Source organism: Elephantulus edwardii, unplaced genomic scaffold (genome assembly GCF_000299155.1).
Source record: "Elephantulus edwardii isolate Elephantulus edwardi_28Jun2011 unplaced genomic scaffold, EleEdw1.0 scaffold00102, whole genome shotgun sequence".
Taxonomy (NCBI): domain Eukaryota; kingdom Metazoa; phylum Chordata; class Mammalia; order Macroscelidea; family Macroscelididae; genus Elephantulus; species Elephantulus edwardii.
This window is the reverse complement of record NW_006399852.1, coordinates 104,590-112,406: the sequence shown is the minus strand read 5'-3', so window position 1 is coordinate 112,406 and position 7,817 is coordinate 104,590. Positions and strand designations below refer to the sequence as shown.

The window sequence follows — 7,817 nt, the reverse complement described above, 5'->3', positions numbered from 1 at the left end:
CCTTGGAGAGGGACATCATGCTTGGGAGGTTGGAGGGACAGCGCAGGAGGGGAAGACCCTCTATGAGATGGATTGATTCAGTGACTGGGGTAATCGGGATGGGTGTGTCAGAGGCAGTGCGCGGTTAGCGCAGGATAGAGCAGGGTTTAGAGCTGTTGTGCATAGGGTCGCTATGAGTCGGAAACAACTCGATGGCACATCACAACAACAACATGATGAATGTAAAAGAAGGTACAACATTAAGCTCTGGAAAACGTTCACAGACTGCTTTGACTGTTTTCTGATAGTTGCCATTGTGGATGAGAAGATATTCTGTCATGGAGGTTTATCACCAGATCTCCAATCTATGGAGCAGATTCGGTGAACTATGCGACCAAATGATTTCCCAGATCAAGGTCTTTTTTGTGATCTCTTGTGGTCTGACCCCATAAAGATGCCTTAGGCTGGGGTGAAAATGACAGAGGAGTGTCCTTCACATTTGGTGCTGAAGTGGTTGCAAAATTTCTCCATAAGCATGATTTGGATCTTATATGTAGAGCCCATCAGGTGGTTGAAGACGGATATGAATTTTTTTGCGAAGAGGCAGTTGGTCACGCAGTTTTCTGCGCCCAGTTATTGTGGAGAGTTCGACAATGCAGGGGCCATGATGAGTGTGGATGAGACATGTGCTCTTTCCAGATTTTAAAGCCTGCAGAGAAAAAGAATCCGAACACCACTAGACCTGTAACGCCACCAAGGGGTATGATTACAAAGCAAGCAAAGAAATAGATGTCATTTTGACACCGCATAGTTGGGACTTGTAACATACAGTACATAACGTTTCATTTTTAAAACTGTAATGTGTCCTGGTCAGCTTGCTCAGATAGCCCTGTGTTCACGTGCGTGGCCCCCCCCCCTTTTTTTTTTTACTGAATAATGTTTGCTGGTTGTAACAGCAGATGAGAGAGCTCTTCCCAGGACACCTGTTCTGTTTTTCATTCTTCATTCCTCTGGAAACCACTTTAATGATGGTGTTAAAGCTCCCCAGGACAGTTTACCCTGTCTCGGGGTGACTATGCAGTTGATCTTTTTAATTCAGTACAGCCCATGAATAATGTAAATGCTCGTTTTCTTCAGGACATAAGAGAGCCCTAGGGTGCTCTGCATCTGTCCATGTTGTCCTAAAATGCATACTGTGGGCATTGTTTGTCATTTGTTTTAAAGGGATTGCTTTATTATGTTCTTTCCCCCCCTCATTGTATTTTCATGTACAAACTAGTTTTGATTGCTATCAACATTAGGAGTGACTTTGAACCTTGCCAGCCTCACTGGCATGATATATATTTAATTAAAGCACACATTCCCCTTATCAGATACTTAAAATGATAATTAAAGCCATTCTTTTAAATGTTCGTGACTTTCCTAAAGCCAAAGTTTCTTTTGAAATAAGTATTGACACTCCTAAATTCAAGGTGGCATGGTACATCCTCATCCCACCTTGTGGGGATTAAAAAACAGGTTTTCCATTTTGAATAGTAATTAGTAAGATAGTACTGGTTAAGCTCTTAATGATTGAAGTTAATAATTAATAACATATTATACAATTTCCATATAGTCTATTCACTAAGTAATCTTCTTACAGTTGCTTCAGGCCTGAACCTGTCCATTCAGAAAGCTTCAAACTGTAGAAACAATATTGTTCTATACGAGTGACCGATTATGCTTGCTTTCTCTACATTGTTTATTCTGCAGTGAAGTTGAGGTTTATAAGTCAGAACAGAGGAACTAACTATCCACCAATTTATACAAATCTCACCGTATCTATGACTTTTTTAAAACTAAGAACTGTTAAAAAGAAATGTTTCAGAAGATGACTGTGTATAATACCATGTGGTAAAAATGAATTCAGACTTATTAAATGAAAAACTTGTTAAATCTTAAAAAACAAACAAGCAAACAAACAAACAACAAACACCTGCCTTACTTTGTAAGTTCTTTTAACTTTTGGTTAAACCCTCCCCCCTTTCCATAAAAACTCCCTCTCCTTTGCTCCGGGATCCTTCAGCACCTCCTCCCAGCACCTCCTCCCACTCAGTTTCTTCCACCCTTTCCATATGTAAATGTAGTCTCACCACAGGAGGTCCTTTCCCATCCACCTAACTCAAAGCTCCACTCTCTTTATCCTCCCTCCAACCTCTCCCTGGCCCAACCTGATAATTTCTTCTGTTTTTTTTTTTTTAAACTCACTCTCTGTTTCACTAAAGTGTTTATTTTCTGGTTATATACCTAAGTCTGTATCTGTTGCACAATTGTGCCTGTGTTCGTTTCTATTATACTTTAGACAGAAAACTGCAGGAATGGAGGTAAAAGCTCTTCCATTCTTTGTTGTTTGTAGCATTTTAATACCTGCCAGTATCTGATCTGATTGTATGAATAGAAACTGCATTGTATTTAAGGAGTAGAACATGTACTGTGTCTGAGTACAATTTGCATTATATCTGATATTGTACCTGTATCACATTTAAAGATTGCACATGTATTAACACTTTGCTATAAATCATCACTGAAAAGTAAGACCAAAATTTCCTAATGCTTCCACTCAGTAAAAAGGAAAAAGAATTTTAAAAGGTTTTTGTTTTTATTAAAACAAGTTTAAGAATTTAATTTTCCTTAAAAATATTTTCTACCCACTTTAGATTTCCAGCCAGAGTTCAAAACTGAAACATTTTCCCATATTTATCTTTTCCTTTTTTGTCTTAAGTTTAATATAGCAATAGTTTTTGCAACAATGAATCAATGGAAACTCAAAATCTCTGTAAATGTTCATTAAAATTAATAAAATTTAATAAAAAATCACAATAGTTTAAAGATCATGAATTCAATATATATTTTAAATTTATCAATTAAAATTAAAAAATGGATTAAAATATATATGTATCTGCTAGAAATTATATACAAAATTATCTCATTAAAATAAGTAATATTCAGGTAGAATCAGTAAATTGCTCTAAATTAACACAAATAATACCTGATAATAATAAGAACCCTGAAACTTTTAAAATTCACTAACTTAAACCCTAAGTCTTCTTAAAAAAAGAAAAATAAAATTCTCATTCTATCATTCTGCCCCTACTATTAAAAGAAAACGCCAGAAAAGTCCTTTAAACCACCAAAGTAACTCAAACTAATTTTTAGCCGTTGCTATTTCAGTACTTAACAATGGCAACTTGAAAGAGGAAAAGAAGGACTAACTAAAATCTAAATTTCTTAAAACTGCTAGAGCAGAATATTTAATTAAAACCTTTAAATCCAGCAAACATGTCTAAAACCTCCAATTTTAAGGCCTTCCAGTATGGAAAGCCTTGTCATGGTTACACAAGCCACAGATATCAAAAGATACTGCAGCAAGAAAGTGAAGGGGCAGAAGGAAAGCCTTTTGCCACTTGCTTTCGATGCAGTTCTCATAAACACTTGGCTCAGCGATGCCCCAAGCCAGTCTTGGTAGCAAAAGAGCAATTAGACTAATGGGGCCCTAGCCTCCTCAAAAGTGTTGAGTGACCAGGACTGCATCCCCCATAAGCCTGGAAGAGCTTTGAGTATGCATGGACATTGCTGGTAAAAAGAATTTACTTTCTTCTCGACACTGTACAAGTAATTTTGTTTTAAGATTTTTAGTAACCTTCTTTGCCTTTGCCAACTCACTATTGCAGCCCTTCACGTATATGATTCTGTTTTTAGCTTCATGAACAGTCAAATTTTCTTGGATATATCAAGTAAATATCTTGTTTTGTTCAAGTAGATTTCAAAATAGAAAAAACCTTGATGTGAAACTCCAGGTTCTTTTCATCTTTATAGCCTCTTATTCTCAGCTGTTAATTCCTACCTACAGTGCCTAGTCCTCTATTTCTTTTAAACAGTTCTTTCCTTTATCTGTTCCAATGTAATAGTCATTGTCTATCCACTCTTGTCCTGTTCTCCTTCAAACCTCCACTGCAGAACTGCTTTATTACAGTAATATTATGTAGAATTTGTTCTTGTGTAACTAGAATATTTCACTTAGCATAATAAATAACTTCCAAGTCCCCCATTCTATAGGTTTTATGTAAAAGCCCATTATATAAATATACCATCTCCTTATAATACTCCCATTTTACCAGCTCAAAAGCCAAATAATAAATAAAAATTAATCCAAAACTTAAAACCTATCAATAAAAATATACCTCTTCTATTCATACCCATGTTTATCACAGCTCTGTTCACAATAGCAAGGAGTTGGAAACAACCCAAGTGCCCATCAACAAATGAATAGCTAGAGAAGCTGTGGTATATTCACACAATGGAATATTATGCTGCATTGAAAAATAAGGAACTCATGCAATATTATTCAAAATGGGTGACCCTGGAGGACATTATGCTGAGCGAAATATCTCAGTCACAAAAGGACAAATACTGCATGGTGCCACTGTTGTAGAATGGGACTGACATTAGGGTTGGGGTAAGATAGCAAAACTGGATAAATTATGTATGTTGCATTCAAACAGATGAGGGAGAGAATAATTTAAAAGTGATACATGTTAGGGTATTATGGTTATCACAAGTATCCAGAATTAAGGTTGCATAGTGGAGTGTACTCAGGATAGTGGGGGGGAGGGGTGTGTGGGGGCATTGTATACCAATGAAAGAATTTTTCTTTTACTTCTCAAAGAGAAGAGAAAACTGGGGGGGAGGCATGGGCAGGGAGAAAAGAGCAACAATGAATGAATGGAACGTCAAAATCTCTGTAAATGTTCATTAAAATTAATAAAATTTTTTAAAAAGAGGAAGACATTCAATAATATGAATTGACATTGTACCTGAAACAAAGGGTTCAAATGAAGACATTCAATAATATGAATTGACATTGTACCTGCAACAAGGGGTTCAAATAAAGCAATAATTATGATGGAAAAAAAATATACCTCTTCTACATGCAGCTTTACCCAATCCCTACACTTTAATAAGTCAAGTACCTCCAAATTCTATTTTTTAGTATTAAACTTAAATAATATATTCTTTATCTCTCCACCCTGACTCTCATCCTTTATTTGCCTTTAAGTAAACTAACCTAGAAACACTGGAATTGAGTTAATATAATTAGCTAAATTGTTCTAACAAAACTCAGTCTAATAAAAAATTATCCTAATACTCCGTTATGGCGACTGCCTCTTGGTTCTAATATAGGTTTTGCATAAACACAATCAAATTTTCTGGGCTCCCCATTCTTCTCAGAGTCAGCCACAGCTTGTTTTAATCCACACAGTCAAAAGCCATTACATAGTCAATAAAGCACAGATAGATATTCCTCTAGTACTCTCTGCTAAGCTTCTCCAGTCTGTCTTTCACCCTTTTCATTACTAACTGGATCTCAGAACTTATTCCTAGAAAACCCCCACTTACTGTAGGTCAGTTGCTCTCCTATACTACTGATATCTGGCTACAGGAGTCCCTCTAAGACTTTATCTTTCTATACTTTCTGCTTACTCTTCCTTCTCTAAATAAATATAAGATCTCTGCTCCTCATCATCTTTTCCGTAATGATCACTAAAAGTTCTCTCTGAACCTATCCTTCTTATCACTAATAGCTCTGCCTCAGTGCTTTTCCAAGTGAACCCATAGCTGTCGTCCTGAAAACTATGCACTGAACTACCCACTGCAGAATAGATTATCACTCTTGGCCCGATTCAAAACTAGACCTCAACCAGAGCTGTCCTATTTCACTCTGCATACAAAACAGGGCCTATTTCTTTACTGGAAGCCCTCTCAATCAAATGCTCCAGATATGGCCTTCAAACATTACATATTTTCAAAAAAAGCCATCAAATCCTTTCCCCAAAACTGTCTCCCACACCCAATCATCAGGCCTTATATACCTATATCACAAACCACCCCTCCCCACATGACCTTAAAGAAACCAATACTTTCCACCAAAAATATATCTCTTCAACCCCTAACTCCAGCATATTAGTTGCATTTTTTCAGGTCATATGAACAGAACATCAAAGCAGACCAGATTCAGCTTCTTTTCAAAGTCAACTTCTAAAGATGCCTGAAAGCAAGAAACAGTCTCTTCTTCTCCTGTGGAAATAGCATCTACTCCCGCCTGCCAACCTATTGGACAGGAATATGCACACTAGCCTATCTACTTCACCCTGTTTCATTCATGACCAACTCTGAATTAATACCTATTCCCCTAACCCAGAACCTTAGACACAAACAGGCCATTCTGGGGCAACTCCCTTAAGTGTCTGGCCTAGGAAAAATAACGCGAGTGTCCACAGGCACTGCAGGCTTGGGAGTCTCCTTAGAAAAATTCCAGTATATCTTAAAACTCTCCATAGGCCACTAGACGATCTTGCAACTCAAAATATTTCCGTGTGAGACCAGGAATTCCCCTTTCACTACCCCTTTTTAGTAATTTTCTTAATAACTCTTGCTCCCTGTTTCAAAAATCTCTTTCAGCAATTTTTAATAAACTGCCTCACTGCCATCTCCTTGAGCAACTGCTCAAGAACACGTGAAAGTGATGCTCCTCCTTCAAATCTTACAGGAAACCAACATCAGCTTCCAACATTGCCCCAACTCAGCAGGAAGCAGCCAGAGATAACTTCACCCCTATCCATTATATTCCTTTAGGGTCTGGAATGAGGGGAGAATATGGCAGTTGCCCCACCATTCCCAAGCTTGATCACTTCCTGAGAAATTTAATAAGACCTGCGCTGGTCATCAAGGACCAGACTAGATAATGGATCCTGATAAGAGTCTGAGCTTAAGAAAACAAAACAAAACAAACAAACAAAAAGGCTAAAACCGAACTAAATTAACACGCCAAATTCTGAGAAGGACCATTTGAGTCCTCCCCAAGATCCCTATAAAAAGGAACTGCGTCCCCCCACCCCCAAACTGCCTGAGCGCCATTTGAATCCTGTCTGCATGCCATGCGGCTGGTTCACTTGGCGTCCCTCTCAGAACGCTCAATATAGGCCTGTTCGCTTCTTGGGACCAATTCCTTTCTTTGTTTCTCTCCCTCCTTGCCCTCTTTTTAAATATCTAACAGGTAACACAGGTATTCTCACCACTGGCAGCATCATGAGTGTTGGTGAAGAGATTGAGATTATGAATGGCTTCGTTTGACTTGGCTCCACAATCAAAACTCTTGGTACCAGCAGCCAGGAAATTAAAAGATGAATGAGTACTGAAGAGAAATGATGCCAGTCTGGAGACTATGGTACACCTTATATAGGCCATAGTCTTTGCAATTGCTTGCTATGTGGCAGAAAGCTGGACAATGACTAGGGATGATAGAAGGAGAAATGATGTATTTGCGCTGTGGAGCTAGAGAAGAGTATTGAATATACCATGGACTGTTAAAACAAACAGGTTTGGCGAGCTCTGGTGGCCTAGTGGAAAGAAGCTCCACTGCAATTCCAGAGGGACGTGGATTAAATCCACCAGATGCTCTGCTGTAGAAGGAAGGACTATCTCCTCCTGTACCAGTCAGATCAGATTTGACAGTATATATACAAATAATAATTAAAAAAAAAACCTTAAAAAAATTTAACCAAAACCATTTATGGAAAATAGGAACTGCACTGGAACATGTATCTCTGGATTGGAAATGATGATATTGTTTAATATTTCTAGCCTTAAGCTTAAAAAATTATAATGTTCAAAATTATTTGTTATACATTTGTTTAAATTTTTCCCTCTTTTAACAACTGGGATCTAGAGGGAAGCGAAAAGACCAGAGAATGGCCAAAATTATTGGGGCCAGTTTAGGGTCTGTGTCAGGAAAAGGAAGT

The 7,817-nt window shown here is 37.7% G+C and overlaps 1 pseudogene; it reads left to right on the top strand.

Annotated features, from left to right (window-relative positions):
• Window positions 1–211: 211 nt before the first annotated feature.
• LOC102856340 lies at window positions 212–1,692 on the top strand (annotated as a pseudogene).
• The last annotated feature ends 6,125 nt before the right edge of the window (window positions 1,693–7,817 follow it).